The sequence below is a fragment of the Pinus tabuliformis genome, chromosome Q (genome assembly GCF_031772625.1).
Source record: "Pinus tabuliformis cultivar Carrire ecotype Pingquan chromosome Q, CPIR1, whole genome shotgun sequence".
NCBI lineage: Eukaryota > Viridiplantae > Streptophyta > Pinopsida > Pinales > Pinaceae > Pinus > Pinus tabuliformis.
The window spans coordinates 29,103,708-29,121,317 of NC_142296.1; the positions used below are offsets into that span (position 1 = coordinate 29,103,708).

At 39.3% G+C, this 17,610-nt stretch overlaps 1 pseudogene; it reads right to left on the bottom strand.

The window, feature by feature from the left end:
• LOC149218111 (uncharacterized) overlaps positions 1-13,415 on the bottom strand; it is a 36,105-nt pseudogene extending 22,690 nt beyond the window's left edge.
• Positions 13,416-17,610: the final 4,195 nt, after the last annotated feature.

The window sequence follows — 17,610 nt, forward strand, 5'->3', positions numbered from 1 at the left end:
GACTGAAATAAAAGCTAATTTTAGGCTAGGTATAAAGTACAAGGGTTTGTTTAGAGTTTTTGGGGGTTTTGTGTTGGAAACAGGGAAAGGCAAATTTGGGTCTGGGGATGAGGCACAGTTTCTGCAGAGTTCTAATTGGGGCAAGGAAGGCAATCGTTTTGATGCTTTAAAGTGAGTGCATGGATAGATCAGACTGGTGAGGAGCTAAGGAGAGCAAGAGAGTCTCAAGAATTCTCCTTAAATAGATGAAAACATGGAAATTTAAACAAATTCAAAGGCAGAGCATAGCAGTTAATGGATTCTACCTTAATCACTCATTTGTTCAAATTCAGAAGAAGAGACAGGAAAATGATACACATAGCACTAATGAAATTACAATTACTTAGAGAAGAACACCATCAAAACATAAAACCACATGGATCCCAAACAGTGCTGCAAAACCCTAGTATTTCCTTAGCCAAAAATGCAGAGATAGAATGTACAATGATATGCCAAAGCAATCCCAAGTGTCCAACCCTGAAAATGACTTAGGAATTACATGATATAGACTAGCCCAACCCATTCCCTTGCCTCTAGGTGTCGAGCTCATCATTCTAGGAGCTGTTTCAACCAATTCTAAACAAAGCACTAAAATCTAGGCAATCAAAACAACTTGCCTCTATAAGGTAGGAAACTGATTCATTCATTAAATTTTCACTTTTTAGTGAATGAATCCTGTAGAACAAGTAAATGAGTGCCAAAATTACATCATGTTTATCCAATTACATCAAGATAGATCAAAAATCACATCAAAAAGCAAAACTAGTCAAACTGGCCGAATTTCTAAGCTAGAAGGTGAAAAATTGAGCAAAAATCCTCTATGTGCCACGCCGAATCCTCTATGTGTCGCGCCACTTTGAGGCTGAGTTTGAGGAACTTCCTGAAGTCCAAATTGAGCCCAAGATAGCTCATTGGAAATCCTTGCCTGTCTACTTTCCAACCCAAGTGGAATTTTTCAATTTGGATGTCATTTTCCCCTCCAAAACTACAATCTTCCAAGACTGCTTCCTGTGTGTCAAAATAGGGGTAGAGAGGTCATTTTTTGAGTGTTTTTGACCTCCTGGGGACTCAAAACTTGCCCAAATTTCTTGACCATGCACCAGCAACCATGATTTTTCATGAAAAATCTAGAAATGTAAACTTTTTGTGATTTGGAGCTCCCTAGCAAAAGTGCACGCCACGTGGCGCGGCGCATAGGGAGAAAAACCCTGTTTTTTAGTGCCAAAATTTGTCAAAATGCAAAAAATGTCCCAAATTTCTTGAAATTTTGGCTGGAGCTTCTTCATAAAATGCCATGCTGAGCTAAAGAGGCTTCGGCCAAGATTCGGAGTCTATCATTCGTTTTGCGATGTTTCAGTGTTCTCCTGGTGCATGCAGTTTCAGTTGTAAAGTCATTGTCTTGGTTATATAATGTATCGGTGTCTACCTTCATGGTGTTTCAAAGTCTGTTTGGCTTTTAATGAGATGAAGAATGAGAATTTGGTGCAATTGCCAAATGTGGGAGGGACTGTGGGAAATAGGGCAGTGTGGACAGTGGGGTCTTGTCAAGTGATGTTTTGCCTTTGGAATTTTGACAAATATAGGAACAATGGACAGTTACTTTACTGTTTGAAAAACTTGAGGTTTTGGGAATTTTACAAATGAGATGGGGAAATAGGAATAATATGGAATGATGTGTCTTAGGGATAGGAAAATCAAGGGAAAATGGAGTAGGAAGTGATTGAGGTGAGGGGATAACTTGGCAGCCAAGTAATTAACACAAAACCCTGATACTATTTTCTTTGGTAGGGTTTGATGATAAAAACACCATAAGACAACCACGAGCACTAACCTTGGATGAAAAGCAATGATGGAAGCTCATCTTACTTGTACAAGTGAAGACAAATGCATTTTGAGCGATTTGGAGCACGTTTTTGAAGTTTTTGGTGGCGCAGTTCATTGGGAAACTGGCACGGTGCATAGGGAAGGTGCGGCGCATTGGGCTGCATTTCTCAATCCAAAAATACACTGGCGCAGCGCATAGGGAAGGCGCGACGCATAGAGCCTGTGCGTAGTGCTTTTTGCAGGAGACTTTTGGAGGCCTTCCCGGTGTCCAAATTGAGCGCAGGATAGCGCGTTGGAAAATTCTTTGAGTCTACTTTCCCACTTAATCGTAATTTTTCAATTTGGAGTTCATTTGACCTGTCAAAAAGCAAATCTCCCAAGACTGGTCAAAATGTGCCAAATGAGGCTGCCTAAAGGCAGAGTGCTGTTGCAGTCAACTTTTGAAGGTCTTCCTCAACTCCAAATTGAGCTCATAATAGCTCATTGGAAATACATTTGTGTCTAGTTATCCTTTGACTCATCAAGCAAGTCATTTGGCCAACCAATATAGGAGAAAACTTTATTTTCCCAAGGTCACTTCAAAGGTGCATCAATTCTCCCGAGGCGATTGTATTTTTGACATTTCTCTAAAACCATGACACCTGTGTAAAAATTGAAGGAGGTTTTTCTTCCTTGGTCTGTTGGGGACAAAAACCTCTCTCAATTTTCAAAAATTCATCTTTTATTTCTCATAAACATCATTTGCGTGAAACCTATCCCGATGTGTGGAACAAGGGATTTGTCGAAATGAAGTGAAATGAAGGGGATAGGGGACTCCTAAATTCTTGAGGAAATTTTGCTAGGTGGGGAGGTATGTTAGGAAGCAGGGGAAATTGGAATTTCAAAGATTGAGTGAGGGGAAGGGGTCCAAAAGGGCAAAACATAGGTCTTGCCTAGAAAATTGCCAAGTTGTAGCAAGAAACTAGGGTTTGTGCAAAAATGAGGAATTTGGGGGATCTCAGTGATGGGAAGTGTTTAATAAGGTAAATTAAGGATAGGGGAAGGTGTATGAACATCAGGATACAATTTTTGCTGATGATTTGACCATCCAAGAGAAATTGCCTTCAAAACTCTAGGAGAGGGAAATGAACCTTACCTAGGCGCAACTGAAGCATGAGCAAGGTGTAAAATGACCCATTGGACCCTGACATGATGATGACAACCCTCTGAATGATGGTACACTCAGCTGAACGGTGACAAGGACCGACATTTGGACAAATTTGACAGGAGTAAAAGCAAACCCTAGACCTAATGCCTAGTGACCAAATTTTTCTTGAAGACTCACTGAAATGACAAAATTTGACCTTGACACCTTCAAATCACTTTGTAAGAACATATTTGATCACTGGAGGAAGGCTGCAAAGACTGACACTAACACTACCCACATCCATTGTTTCAAATCAAGAATCTCGATTCCTTGGAGATTTTTGGACAAGATTGTGGAAGATGATAGACACCAAATTAAAGAGGAGTATGACATTCCATCCACAAATCGACGGACGGACAAATATTTTCAACAAACAGTGGTTCATTTTTTCCAAGGGTATTGCAACAAGCATCCTAAGTTGTGGGATGAAAAAATACATTATGTTCAACATGCATACAATAGGGATTTGAATTCTTCAACTCAAAGTTCCCCATTTGAGACATCGTTTTGGTATACGTTGAAAGCTCCCTTAGATTTTGTATATGGGAAAGATGAGGATTCTAATGAAAGAAGTGATGAATACATAGCTCACAAGTTAATTCAATCAATCTAGATGATTCATCAAGCAATGCAAGAACATTTGGAGAAGAGTTAGGCACAGTATAAGACCCAACATGACAAGCACAAAGTTTATCAGCAAGTCTAGGTTGGATACAGAGTATGGTTTCACATCAACAAGGACAAGTTGAAGGGAGAAGGAAAGAAGTTGAAACAAATCAGATATGGTCCATTCACTATCTTAGAAAATATTGGAACAAATGTTTATCGCCTTGATCTTCCAACATATATATAGATGTATTTTGTAGTCAATGATAAGAACTTGAAACTTTATGAACCACCCATGATCAGGGACTAATGGAGAGTGGTAAGGTTCCATTAGTCGATGAATTTTCTCTAGAATACTTGGAAAAGTTTTCCAAATAGATCATCCTAGACAGAAGAACCAAGACTTCATGACAAGAAGATGTGGAGTACCATCGAGTGAGTTTCAAAGGAATGGATCCTAGCAAGGCATGTTGGATTGAAAAGGAGAAAGTGAGGGAATAATATAGGAGGATCTAAAAGGCCCAAAATTTGAAGTCCTCAAATCTCAATAAAATTGGCACAAACTCATAGATCATGTTGAGACGATTCCAACATCATGAACAACACCTTAATCCAATTTTATATGAAAAAGTTATGCTCATTTGAAGTTTTTGGCAAACAATAAAAAAATTGGCACTAACAGTGCCACATTGGCACCACTAGGACATGCCACATGGCACACCTAAGGAGTTCCATGTGTCACCCATCGGATGCTCCATCTGGCAACTTGCTAGGAGGATAACATGGTGGGACAATGAGGATTGAACATGTATATAGTATGGGAACACATGGCCCAATCAAATGAGGCCATGTGGCACCCAACTGGAAGTAAAATGCACCTCGTCCAACCATCGATGAATGTCACATGGCGACAGTTGGATTGGTGGAACATGGCCAAATCTGGCAGAGCCAGTTAAATTTGGTGGAGGTGACGTATGTTATAACCAACACACATCAAACAAAAGTGGTTGGGGTATTTGGGTTTGAACCTGGGACCCTCGCGAATGAACATACCCACATATCACATGCCAACCAATGAGCCAATGACCTGGATGTTGGTAGGTATGCTAGCCCAAAATTATATAAACCCCTACCAATTCAACTAATCATAGTCCATGGAGAAGAGATAATAGGGGTCGGGCGTATCAAGTCTCAACACAGGGGCTGATAACGGACCAACCCCCAGGTGGGCATGATTTTCGAGAAAGATTCCTAAGACATATTCCAGGAAAAATTTTACAAGAATATTCCTAGAATATTTTGACTGTTGTGGCATATTCAAGATTCCCTAGGGGACCCAAAGGTGAAAGTTACAGAACCTGGTCAAGTTTATACTCATTTTTCATGAAATTTCACAAGGAATCCATTGGTGTAGTCAGAATTGTGATCTGAGCAACAAAATTCTAGGTCACTCCCAGAAGTGAGGTACCACCATGTGGTTTTCCATTTACTTTCCATTTGTTTGCTAAGATAATATAGAGGCCTCTCCACTTTAAAGTTGGGACGAAGACGTAGCTCACACCTTGTCGGTGAACTTCGTTAACAACTCTTGGTTCATTATGATGGGCCTCCAAATTATATACAAATTAAGTCCCATATAACCTTTATTAGGCCCATAAAGGCTATATTAAATCTCTTTGTATGCACTTAATAAAAAAATTTTAGCTTTAATATGTTCATCATGAAGGTTTAGAGATAATTTCATATTATGCGCCTAATAATATTTATTTTTGTAGAATATTGTGAGAATATTAGGCTGATTTTAAAGATTTGGAAGATGATATAATCTAGGGACTTTCTCTCTGATATAGGATAGATAATAAATGAATGGGGTATTATTAAATTATTGAAAAAAATTGGAGCTCCATTGATTGAGAAAACCTAGGGATGTGTTCCCTACTACAGGAGAAGCCAAATTTCAGTGTTTAATAAAGATTCCTCTTGTTGGGGACCAAATCCACTTTTATAAAAGTTTTAGAGGGAATAAGTCCCCCTATTCAAGGATGTTTCCCCTCAAGTATTTTTATATAAATAAAGGGCCTTAGTAGCCCAATCGCAAGTTCGAAATAGTGGAGAATAGACTTTGAGGAGTAGCAAGCTTCTTTACCTAGTATGTTGTTATGTATGAACTATTTTGAGAGTGAATAAAAGCCATCTTATTTTTGGTTTGATCCATATTTATAGCACTGATTCCTCTTGGGTTAGGGCTCGACCCAAAGTCTCTAGTCTCTCTCCTTTGTGTATTTTATTCATGCATTTTCTTTCCTATATCTAGCTAGTAGTATATCCTTTCCTTTCTAACTGAATTTGTTTATGAGAAAGTTGCTTGTGTAGGTCTATAAGTCACCTTTCTTGTGGGAAGTGTGGTTGTATATATTTTTTGTCGAGCCAAAAAAATAGGTAATTTCCTATTGCAATAGTTAGATCTTGAATTAGTTTCATTTTTCACCTTTGTTTTCTGTAATTAAATCATTTGTTTGGCAGTCTTTTCAAGCATCAAAAAACAAATATATCTTATCATTAGGTCAGGGTATGGGTTCATAGGGTTGTGAATTACCATTTACACTTCTCATTCCATCACCATCACTTTCCTTCCTTACCCAAGAAACATCTTCAATCAGACTATTTATAGAGATCACTTTTTTCAGATTTGTTAGAGGCGACCATGTTCATCTTTCCTTATGCAACATGGGCTCTTGAGGAGCACTAGGATTAGAAAGGGCTTCATAGACCCATCCCCTACCTTATCACACTATTTATTGCCCTCAGAACACCTTCCAATCCCGTATATTTCTCTTGGATCTGATCCTATAGCAAACAAGACAATCCTTTAGCACTTTGTCCTAATCCTGTAACACTATGGAAAAAGCCTCAAAATGAATTTTGATTTGCTCCACAACATTGTTGAACACCCCTAAGAAATCCATAATGATCATAAGACCAAAAATATGAATAAATTTTATTTATATACCTATTGGGAACTTTTCTTTGGTTAATAGAGTAGATAGGCAGTCATTCCCAACAATTCTATAACAAAGAAGTAGTAAATTTATGCTATTTTTTATCACATGTTAACAAGGGTATTTCAAATTGTTTCCACTTGGATTGGGTTCCTGGGACATCCTAATTAATAAAAAAAATTACCCCATATCATTTGAATTTGATTTTCTTTGCCATTCGGTGAGATAACTTAGAGGACAGACTAGCTAGCAGAATCTTGTAGCAATAGAGAATTTCTTGTAGAAATTTGTTTTCGAGGTCTTTCCTTGCACGGATTCACTCCAAATTCATGGTAGAAGTATATTTATAGCCTGTGAATTCTCTAATACCACTTTTATTGATCCAATTCTTCGTTAAGTCGCCATTTATATTCTTCATTACTTGCTTCTTGTTTATTTCTACAATTACTCTAGATTTCTTTTATGTCATTTACTTTCCAACAAAAGTAGAATAGATTTGCTTATTGCTATTTCCTTTTGAAACTTAGGATTGGTGTCTTACATAGATATTTGCTCATTTGAATTTGGTTCATTTCCTTTTTTCCACTTGCATGAAAGGGAGTCAAACTAGGAAGAGGAAGGTGTTGCTACACATACAGTGTCGGCCCCTCTTAAGTTTGTACGAATTCTGGATTGATAATTAAATTTGGTAGCCTTGCCAGTTGCAACATTCTTGTTGCAATACCAGGGCTCATGAAATTGTATATAATGTATTCATTTTGTGTTTCTTCTTCTTGAATATTGAATTTATGGCATTTTCATACTTCTTAAGCAATTTTGTTTAACATCACCAAAGGAAAGATCATGGATCAAAGACTTAAGGTGCCATCAATGTTTAGCTTCAAGAATATAGTGAACACTTGTAAGAGAAGGTCAAAATGTATGACCATAGGATAGTATATACGTAGAAGAAACTTTATACCTCTATCAAATTGTCACCATTATTAAAGAAGTGATTTGATGATTGTTAGTACTTCCTTACAAACATCATGGAAGATTGGGACAAGAGTAAAATGAAAAGTGAAATTAGGGAAAAGGGTTATCTAGATGGATATATTGTAGGAGGGAAATATCACTCGAATGATGGCTCAACTACATTGATAATTGGTAGAGAAGGAATAAACATTGGAAAAGCTACAAGAAATTATTCAAAAAAGAAAAAAGGAAAGCCACCTTCCAATGCCACTATAAGGTCGGTATTATGAGCAAGACAATTATGGTAAGCTCACCTTTATTAGGCTTTTCTCAATTGTATATTGTTGGACTTGAAAAGAATAGTGGAGGAATTGGATTGAAAGTGTTAATCAAAATGTGTTATGATAGACCAGAGCTACATAAGAGAAGGCAAGGCATCCTAAGCCCTATTAAAGGGTCAAACATGAACACCTAGGCTTCAACGATAGAGAGGAAACCCCACAAAATCCAAGATCATGTTTGTGAATGCAAATGACATGGTGGAGTTTTCCTACTCATTAGAAGAAAGAGAATAGTGCATGAAGGTCATAACCCATTACCACCTTAGCTTTCATATGGTCGATTGCAGAAGGTTAGTGGTGAGAAGATTGTAAAGGATTAGCTTGCACCAACAGTTATAACAAGTGGAAATAAAATTAGCTAGAATAAGAAGACAAAGAGTAAGAATATTATCTAGAACAATAAGGCAAAAAGCAAGAAGTCTGCATCTAGCAAGACTTCTCTTGTTTTTCACTATTGTAAGAGGAAAGGACATAGCTCTATCATTTATTGGAACTCAAAGACATGCTCATTCTATGGGAAGAAATTCCATTAGATAGTATATTGCTAGGAGAAGCAAGCCATACATGAAAAGGTTGAATGGGTTTAGAGGAAGAATGAAAAGAAGACTTCCCTAATCCAACATCAAACTCATAAACACATGGAGAGGAAGATGATATTAAGTAGTCCATACAATGGCATTAAAAAAAAAAAAATCACCACTAAAATTTGAATGGCCATTAGGAAGCAAATAGTTGATGTCTTCATCTATAGCTTCACACCAAAGATCATTATGATACCCCTATGCTTTGCTTTTAAAAGACATGATTATTTTTAAACTATTATGATTATTTTTAAATAATGAATCCATATAGGTGGGGAGAATTTTTAAATAAGAGAGGAATAACCTGTTTATAGAGTTTAATTAACCCGACGTTTCGGACTTCCAAGAGAGTCTATCTTTAGGGGATACACTAATTGTTTAAGAGGAGATTAATGATTTATTGTAGAGATAAACTTATGTATGTATATAGCTACTGGAAAGGATCAATAAGTAAAGATTTAGTCAGCCAGGTTAATTTGATATTTGGATAAAAATGATAATTTATATTTATTTAATTGTGTATTAGTTGATTTAATTAAAAGTGGAGATTCCATTATTCGAATTAATTGATTTTACTATGAAATTAGGGTCTGATTGGTTATTTTTCTTTGAGAAATGAAATTTTGTTAATGTTTTACTTATTCATTTGATTTATTTAATTTATTTAATTTTAAATTTTAATTTTAACTTCTTTAATGTATTGATTCTTAATTACAATATTATAATATTATTTTAATGGATTTCTTATAAAACTATATAATTTTAAATTATTTTAATTATTAGAATCTATATATTATGTAAATCTTTAAGCTTCAATTATTTTATGAATTATGATAATTTAATTTATTATATTATTATTATTTTGGAAAGTTAAATGAATTACTTGTTTTTATAAATTTTGATTAAGAATTTTTATTATTATATTTAACTTGTAATCCTATATTATTAATCTAAGATTAGGGTTTGACTAGATATTTTTTTTCCAAGGAAAAAATACCACGCTTTTCTATTAATGAAGTAATAAAAAAGCTACAAAAAGGAATGCGTTAACATTCAGCCTCTGTTTGCAAGGTCCACAGAGAAATTTATCTCTGTTGAGTTATCATAGTTGTCCATGTCTTTCTTGACCAAAGGACTTTTTGAGTCCTCCTAGATTTCAGCCTGAAACGGCCATATCAAAAATAGAAGTTCAGAAACGTCCACTAGAGATCTTGGGCCTCCTTTTTTACGGGAAAACAGCCCAATACAAAAAAACTATGAGTTTTAAAAAAAAACTTAAAGCCGAAACTTTGAACCAAACAGTCGGTCCAAAACACAGTATCATCTATAAACGAAACATCACAAAGATGTATGGAATACAAAAAGACTAAGGAAAAGGTGGGTGATCCGACACACGGATCAGGTCCTGAGATTGCTCCGTTATCCTCCAAACTCCCAGAACTTGCTGCAGACCTGTTTTAGAATACCGGTCGGCTTCTTCATTATTTTCCCTGTAGATATGAGCAATGGAGAAGTTATTGAAATGAGACTTTAAACTTTTTACTTCTTCCAGCAGGGGGAACAGCATATAATTTCTGCATATAAATTTCTCATTGACCCAATGAATCACATTTGCCGAGTCGCCAAAAATCTGAACAGTGAGGATGTTTCTATGGATGAGCCAGCACAGGACAAGTTTTAAGGCAGATAATTCTGCGAAATTGTTTGTTCCCGACCCAAGTCCAACAGAGGCTTTTAAGGAATGTGAAGGAGAGAGATGTATAATGATTCCGGCCCCAGTGACATTATTTTGGGCAGCTCCGTCAAAAAAAGCATAGGGGATGCCCTCTCTGATATTAAAATCTGCCCGCCTGTTTGAAGAAGTAGAGGCCTCAGGTTCAGGGAGACTAGCATAAATAGCTGATGCTTGAAGAGCAATAACATGTGCAGGGGAGAGCTTCTCGTTGAAAATGCATCCATTTCGGGAGATCCAAATACCCCAACAAACAATGGGCGGAAGATTTCTCAAATTTTTATCGGGGTAGTGATCCCACCAGTAATCCCAAGCAGCAGATAAAGTATCCCCTTCCCATCTCCCTGAGAATTTCAGAAGTTTGAAAATCTCCTCCCAAACTGCCCTGGAGAAAGGACACCTGACAAAAAGATGGTGAATCGATTCTGAGGCTTCCTTACAAAGGGGACATCTGCTTGGCCCCAATTGGAAACGGGCTTGTAGAATGTCCCAAGTGGGAATTTTATTTTTTAGCGCACACCAAAGAAATAATCTGGCTTTTTTAGGACATTTTAATTTGAAGAGGGGCTTTGCCCACCAAACCGGGGGTTCCCACCCTTTTCTACTCATCAAAAAACCATATCCGGCCTTTGGAGAGTAACGACCTGTTTCTGCATGAGCCCAGACCAGTGAATCATGAACATCCTTTAATCTGACATTCGATCGTTTAAGTTCTTGGATGAAAGCATTCCATTCTTCTTGCCAACGAAAATCCAGATCCAAGTCTTCAGCTGATTTCCATCCCTGTCCCCAAATTGAAGATAATCCCGGGTTTGCAATCTGAGAAAGCTGATTGATTCCTTTAGAGGCTAGGTGTTCCAGCAACCCAGGAGAAAGAGCAAATAATTCATTACACCCCACCCAAGGGTCCTTTCCAATTCGCACACATTCACCATTCCCCACCTGCCAAGCTAATCCTTGTTCAATGATTTTAAAGGCGTCCACTGTTGCCTTCCAAATGACCGAGCAATTTCTCCCTTTTTTGTTTGGGCTTCTTATCCAGTCTTCCAATGGGGTTGGATCAATATATTTCCTTTTAACAACCCTGGTCCAGAGGTTTTCAGCTACAACAATTCGCCAACCTGATTTTGCCGCCAAGGATTGGCAGAAATCCACCAGCTGTTTTACTCCCCATCCTCCCCACTCCTTCGGTCTAGCAATCTTGTCCCAGGCGACCCAGGGGAGCACAGCATTTTCCTTTGAGCCTGACCACAAAAATATTCTACAAATCTGCCTGATTTTATGAATAATTCCTCTGGGAATCCATGTCAGAGCTGCCCAGAACACAGGGATGGCTTGAAGGACTGAATTGACCAAAGTCAGTCTGCCGGCTCGAGAGAGCCACTTATAGCTCCAATGCGAAATCCTCTGTTCAATCTTAGTCACTAACCAGAACCAATCTTGTTTGTGATAAGATGATGGTTTCAGCCAAAACCCCAGGTATTTGAAAGGCTCATCCATCGGACAGGTTTCAAATGGCATGATGGAAGTAATTGCACTTACCTCATGTCTATTGAAGCCCTCCAAAATGTAATGAGATTTTCTGTGATTAACTTGAAGTCCCGTGGCTTTCAGAAATAGGTCAATAATATCTTTAAGAACTTTTACCTCATCTAGGTTCCCATTTAAGAATAACAAAATATCATCAACAAACAATAGGTGAGAAATGAATAAATTTACAGCAACCTCCAAACCTGTAAACAAGCCCGCCTGTTTTGCTTTTAAGATCAGTCTGCTCAACCCCTCTGTAGCCAGGAGAAAGAGCAGAGGAGACAGCGGGCACCCTTGTCTCAGACCTCGCTGGCTTTTGAAAAACTGGGAGGCCGCCCCATTTATCAGGACCGCAAAATTGACTTTTGAAATACACCCCATAATCCAATTTATAAACTCTACTTTGAACCCCAGGTGGGTCAGAAGTAATCTTAAATACGACCAGTCAATCCTGTCATAGGCCTTGGACAGGTCAATTTTTAGAACAGCCCCTTTCTTCTTTGCTTGTCTGATACTGTGGATGGTTTCCTGTGCAACTCCAATTGCTTCGTGAATTTGCCGACCATCCAGGAACCCGAACTGTTCACTTGAGATATACTCAGATAGATAGGGCTTCAGGCGTACTGCAATGATCTTTGCAATAATCTTATAAATAGTATTGTAGAGGGAGATAGGCCTGAAGTCTTCAAAAGAGGAGGGGTTCTCATTTTTTGGAATAAGTGCTATGAAGGTGGAATTGAAAGAGCTGAAGATTTCTCCTTTCATTCTAGACTCCTCCACCACCTCGGTAAGCTCATCACCAATAATATCAAAAAAATGAGTGAAAAGTTCTATCGTCCAGCCATCCGGTCCCGGGCTTTTATCCTTAGGCATTGTCTTTATAATACGCTCGACTTCCTCCTTGTCCACTTCCCTAAAGAGAAGCTCTGCATCTTCTTCATCCACCATCCTTGGAAATGCTTGAGCTGTTCTAATAATTTCCGCCAAGGAGATCCCCCCTGGATTTGAAAAGAGGGCTTGAAAATGATTCTTCCCTAAAGAAGAAATTGCTTCAAAAGAGGACACTTCCCTTCCATCTGGGTCTCTCATCTTCCAAATGGTGTTTGCTATTTTTCGCCCTCTTGCATAATTATGAAAAAACTTTGTATTTTCATCCCCTGCTTTTAGCCAAATGGCCCTACTTTTCAGCCTCCACTCCTCTTCTTTCTCCAACAAAATCTTTGCTTTACCTTTTTCTAAAGACAGAATTTTCTCTTTTGTTTCCTGGGACGCATAGGCATCTGAATCAGGGTCTTCAAGAACCCCAATAGCCTCCTCAATCTTTACCAGCTCCTCATTCTGTTTCCTTCTTCTCTCAGCAGCCCAATCAATGGTTGCTCTCTTAAGTCTCTTCAGATTTTCCATAAAATGACCTCCTTTGCTGACCTGAGAATTCGGCCCCAAATGTCTCCAGGTGCTTTTGAACAGTTGTTGGTAAGACTCCTCCTGAAGCCAGGAGGCATTAAATTTGAAAGGGGAAGCCGGCTTTGCAGGGGGCTTAGTGAGTTCGAGGTAGATTGGAAAGTGATCCGAGTTTCCCCCCTCACCCACCCATTGACGGAACAATGGGATAAAAGTCGCCATCGTTTCATTGATGAGGAAACGATCCAACCTCTTAGCTACTCTGTCTTCGCCCGTTCTTCTGTTCCTCCAAGTCGGCTTTGTCTTTATAATATTTACATCAATCAGCTTTGCACTCTGAAGGGCCTTTGAGAAGAAATCTGATAATGGATCTTCCCTCACGGATGGTCCCCAAGCTTCCGCCAGTCCCAAAGAGAAATTTAAATCCCCCCCAATCACCAAATTTTTGTTCCTTAGGATCTCTTTTGCCAAAAAATTATTCCAAAAAGAAACTCTACCCTGGCAAGGACCATAGATGTTAATAAGCAGCAGTGGCTGGTCAAACTCAGACGATAGAGCCTCCAAACCCAAAACATGATCCGAGCCCCAAATGCTTTGGATCTTTAACCTCCCGGTTTTGAAACCTATAGCAAGGCCTCCAGAATGACCAGCAGCGTCGAGAGCAGTAAAGGACCAACCCGGTAAGAGGGAACACATAGAAGATTCAACATCGATTCCCTTACCCAAGGTTTCCTGAAGAAAAACAACATCCGGATGATGACGAGAAATGAGGTCTTTCAGTGCTAGTTTTTTGGGCTTACTAGCTAAACCCCTACAATTCCAGGACATACAGATCATTTAAGAACCGCCTCAGGGGTTTTCCCTGCTCTAAGCACCCCAGGAATCGTCATTTGCTTCCCATCAGCCACATCAAACTTTGCCTTGACTTGAGTCTTTGATAACAAAGATTTTCTACCTCTACCTTTCTTTGAAGGACCCCTAGAAGACTCAGGACTTAGACCACCCACAGATTCCTGAAAATCATTGGTGAGAGGAGAGGGCTTATGGAGGGACCTTAGGTTATAGGTACGAGAGACAGAAGGACAACCCTTTCCCATATTATTCTTTGGAAACACCTCACTGTTCAGATTTAAGGACGGGATGGCTTCCGACAGACACTCTATGTTATGTGAGAGATCTTCTGAGTTTTGTAACTTAAAAGAGGTTGCCACATAATCATCATTGCACGAAACAGAATTAACAGGGGACAAAAAAGAAGGGGGCTGCATACCGGGAGCTGGATCCTCCAAAGGACCAGCCTTCTCAGCCGCAGGGGTCTCCCGACCTGATTGATCATCCGGTCGATGGTTGAGGCACTCCTCCTTCTGCTGCACATCCTCTTCCCCTTGTGAGGAGGGAACTTCGAACTGGAGATTCTCCTCAGGGACTTCCTCATTTTTCTTTTGGGATTTGGGTGATCCCAGCAAGTCCTCCCATTCCTCCTCCTTCTGATGAAATCCCCTTCTTCTTTTCCCCAAAGGGCAGTCCCTCGCTAAATGCCCGTATTCATGGCAAACATGACATCTGAAAGGAAAGAGTTCATAATCCAGTAATTGTTCATAGACATACTCCTTGTATTGCAGAGGAAAAGATTCCACTAGTCCTTCGGAGGGATTGAGTCTAACCAGGATCCTTGCAACTCCTCTTTCAAAAGTATGGAGATAGGATCTATCCACATCCAGAAAAGTACCCAAATGATTCCCTATCGATTTGAAGACTGAGTCCACCCATAAATGTGGCGGGAGATTTGGGGCCCGAACCCAAACAGGAATTTCATCAACTTTCTCCTTTGCTGCATCAAACATGGGGGTCCAGCGCTTGAAAAAGACCGGTCTGCTCCCGAACGCCCAATTCCGAGCTTCCACCCATTCCATGGCTTCCTTAGAATCGAATTTCACCCTGAACCATCCTTTAAGCAGCGTATCCGTTCTGAAAGACTTTGCTGGGGTCTCCAACCATTGGCTCTCAGCCCATTGTCTTAGGAATTTTCCAGATACGTACCTCCCTCTTGCTCTGCCCACAAGAGTGCACTCGGCAACCTCCAAAGCTTCTTCGACCTGGACATCCATGCCCAAAACCAGATTTGAAACCCGCTTCCTTTTCCACGCTTTCGCCTTCTTTCTCTTATCCTCTATTTTCTCGGTTGCCGGCTCCGGGCTCTTTCCGACAGTAGGCGAAGGTAGATCGCCTTCCTCCTGCCCTAAGGTTTTCCCCTTGTCCTTAGGGTTTTGGAATTCATTGGCCAGTGAGGAATCAACCAGACCCTCCACAGGACTGCCCGCTTCTCCTAGGGCCGAGTGTCCCTCATGCAAAGAATTTTCGCACTGCTTATGGTTTGAGAAGACCCCCTCATGCATAGAATGGAACTGACTCGCATTACCCTCATCCCTTTCAAGAAGACCCGGCAGACGGTCCTTCGAAATCAGATTTCTTTTTACATTCTCCAGGGAGGGCTGTTCTCCCCCAACTTTCCCCACACTCTGAACGCCACCCACCGATCTCCATACTCCATGAAGTTGGGGCGAGTTGATTATATCCTCGAGACCGCCCGATGAAACAAAAATTTTTGACGGAGAGGAGGACTTACCAACGGGGGAGGTGCCGACCTTCTCCTTCTGTATGCCGAGGTAATGGTGAGGGCTTAAAGGCTCCGTGAGTCTTCCTCCACCCCCATAGCTGCTTGAGAGTTCCAAGCTCTCTTCCAGAAGCCCCTTCACCGGGTTATGCCGCCACGAGACACCTGCCGGAAAAAACACACCAGGGAAACTGTTCGGTTGCCCAATAATTTCATTAATACTCTTCTCCGTGACTTCCTTGCCCCAAACAGTGAGAATATCTTCAGGAGCCGGGTCCAGTGCAACCGCGTCATTTGAATTTACCATGGTTAAAAACGCTCCGTAAAAAACTGTAACCGACCTACGCTCGAAGCCCGAAGAGGAAACTGTCCAAAACCGCCACCGGGTGCCGTTTCAGGGTAATACCACCAAGTTTGAAGACCTTCACGAGATTGAAACCGTGACCAAACCGTCGTGTTCAGGAAACCGAAAGAGCAGCTGCAGGGCAGGGAAAACTCCGTTTGTCGCTGTCGTAGAGACCACTTTCCAACCTGCTCCCAGCTGTCACTAACTGCCGAAACCTGCCTTTGCCGTCCTTGATGGAGATGCCAGCTAGCCCGTAGCCTGTACTCTCTCTGTCCTCTCTGCGCCATCTGCTTCAGCTAGACCCTAGGCCTAGGGTTCCTGGATCAAACCCTAGCGGCGCCATCTCTTGGACCATCTAGACTCCAGGGTTTGACTAGATATTAGTGTTGCTTTGAAATATGATTTTTTTTTTAATGTTCTATTTTTTATTTGGTTTATTTAATATGTTGATTCTTAATTTAATTTTTTAATTTGACTCATTTAATATGTTGATTCTTCATTACAATCTTTTAATTTTATTTAAATGGATTTCATATGAGGTTATATAATTTTGATTCTTAATGTGTATACAGTAAGTAAATTTTTATTAGCTTCATTATTTAGTATTGTTTTTAAATGAATTTCCTTTAGGATTGTTTCATAAATTTGGAATAAAGTATTATAATATTATTATATATATTGATTAAGAGAGAAAGAATTCAAATTTGAGATTGATTTATTGGAACTAAATGAGTTATGAAATTAATTATTAAGGAACTAAAAGATGGGAGAAATTATTGGTTTTTAATGATTTCCAGTAATGGTTTCCATGAATTGCTAAGTTTTAAACCATCGTCTTGATTTAAGTTGTTTTTCCTTTTTTCTATTTCAATGGCTTCTTTGATTTTCCTTTTAAGATAATGGTCTTGTTTTTTAATTAGCTTGGCTTCTTCCATGCCTATTTATTGCTTGAACTTAATGGCTCTAGAGGTCAAGATTTGAATTAATTGATTATGTAATTAAATTTTATATTATGATTTTTTTTTCTTTTAAGAATCTATGGGAAGAGCACATCAGTGATAGAGATTTCTTGTTATTCTAGAAATATTTTTAAGTGGTCAAGTCCACATGGTGGACCTTCCCAAATCTTCTCCTAAAAATCCTAGGAGAAAATTGTTAATTCCATAATAGCACAATGGGAGAGAAATATTATGATATGTAAATATTAGAACTTACCTGGAGAGAAATGCTAAGTTGGGTGAAAATAAAGAGAAAATAACAATGGGAGAGAAATGTATGATTTAAAGGAAAAATAAGATATTTTTTCCTAAATAAAATATAGAAAATACTAGGTAATAAAAGGGATGTAGGCCCTGTTGTAGCGGCTACAACCACCCTCCAAAATTTTTCCTTAGCCCATTTTGGAGCCTCCCTACCAACCTCTCATAGCACCTTGTCTTGCTTCGTCAAGTACACAA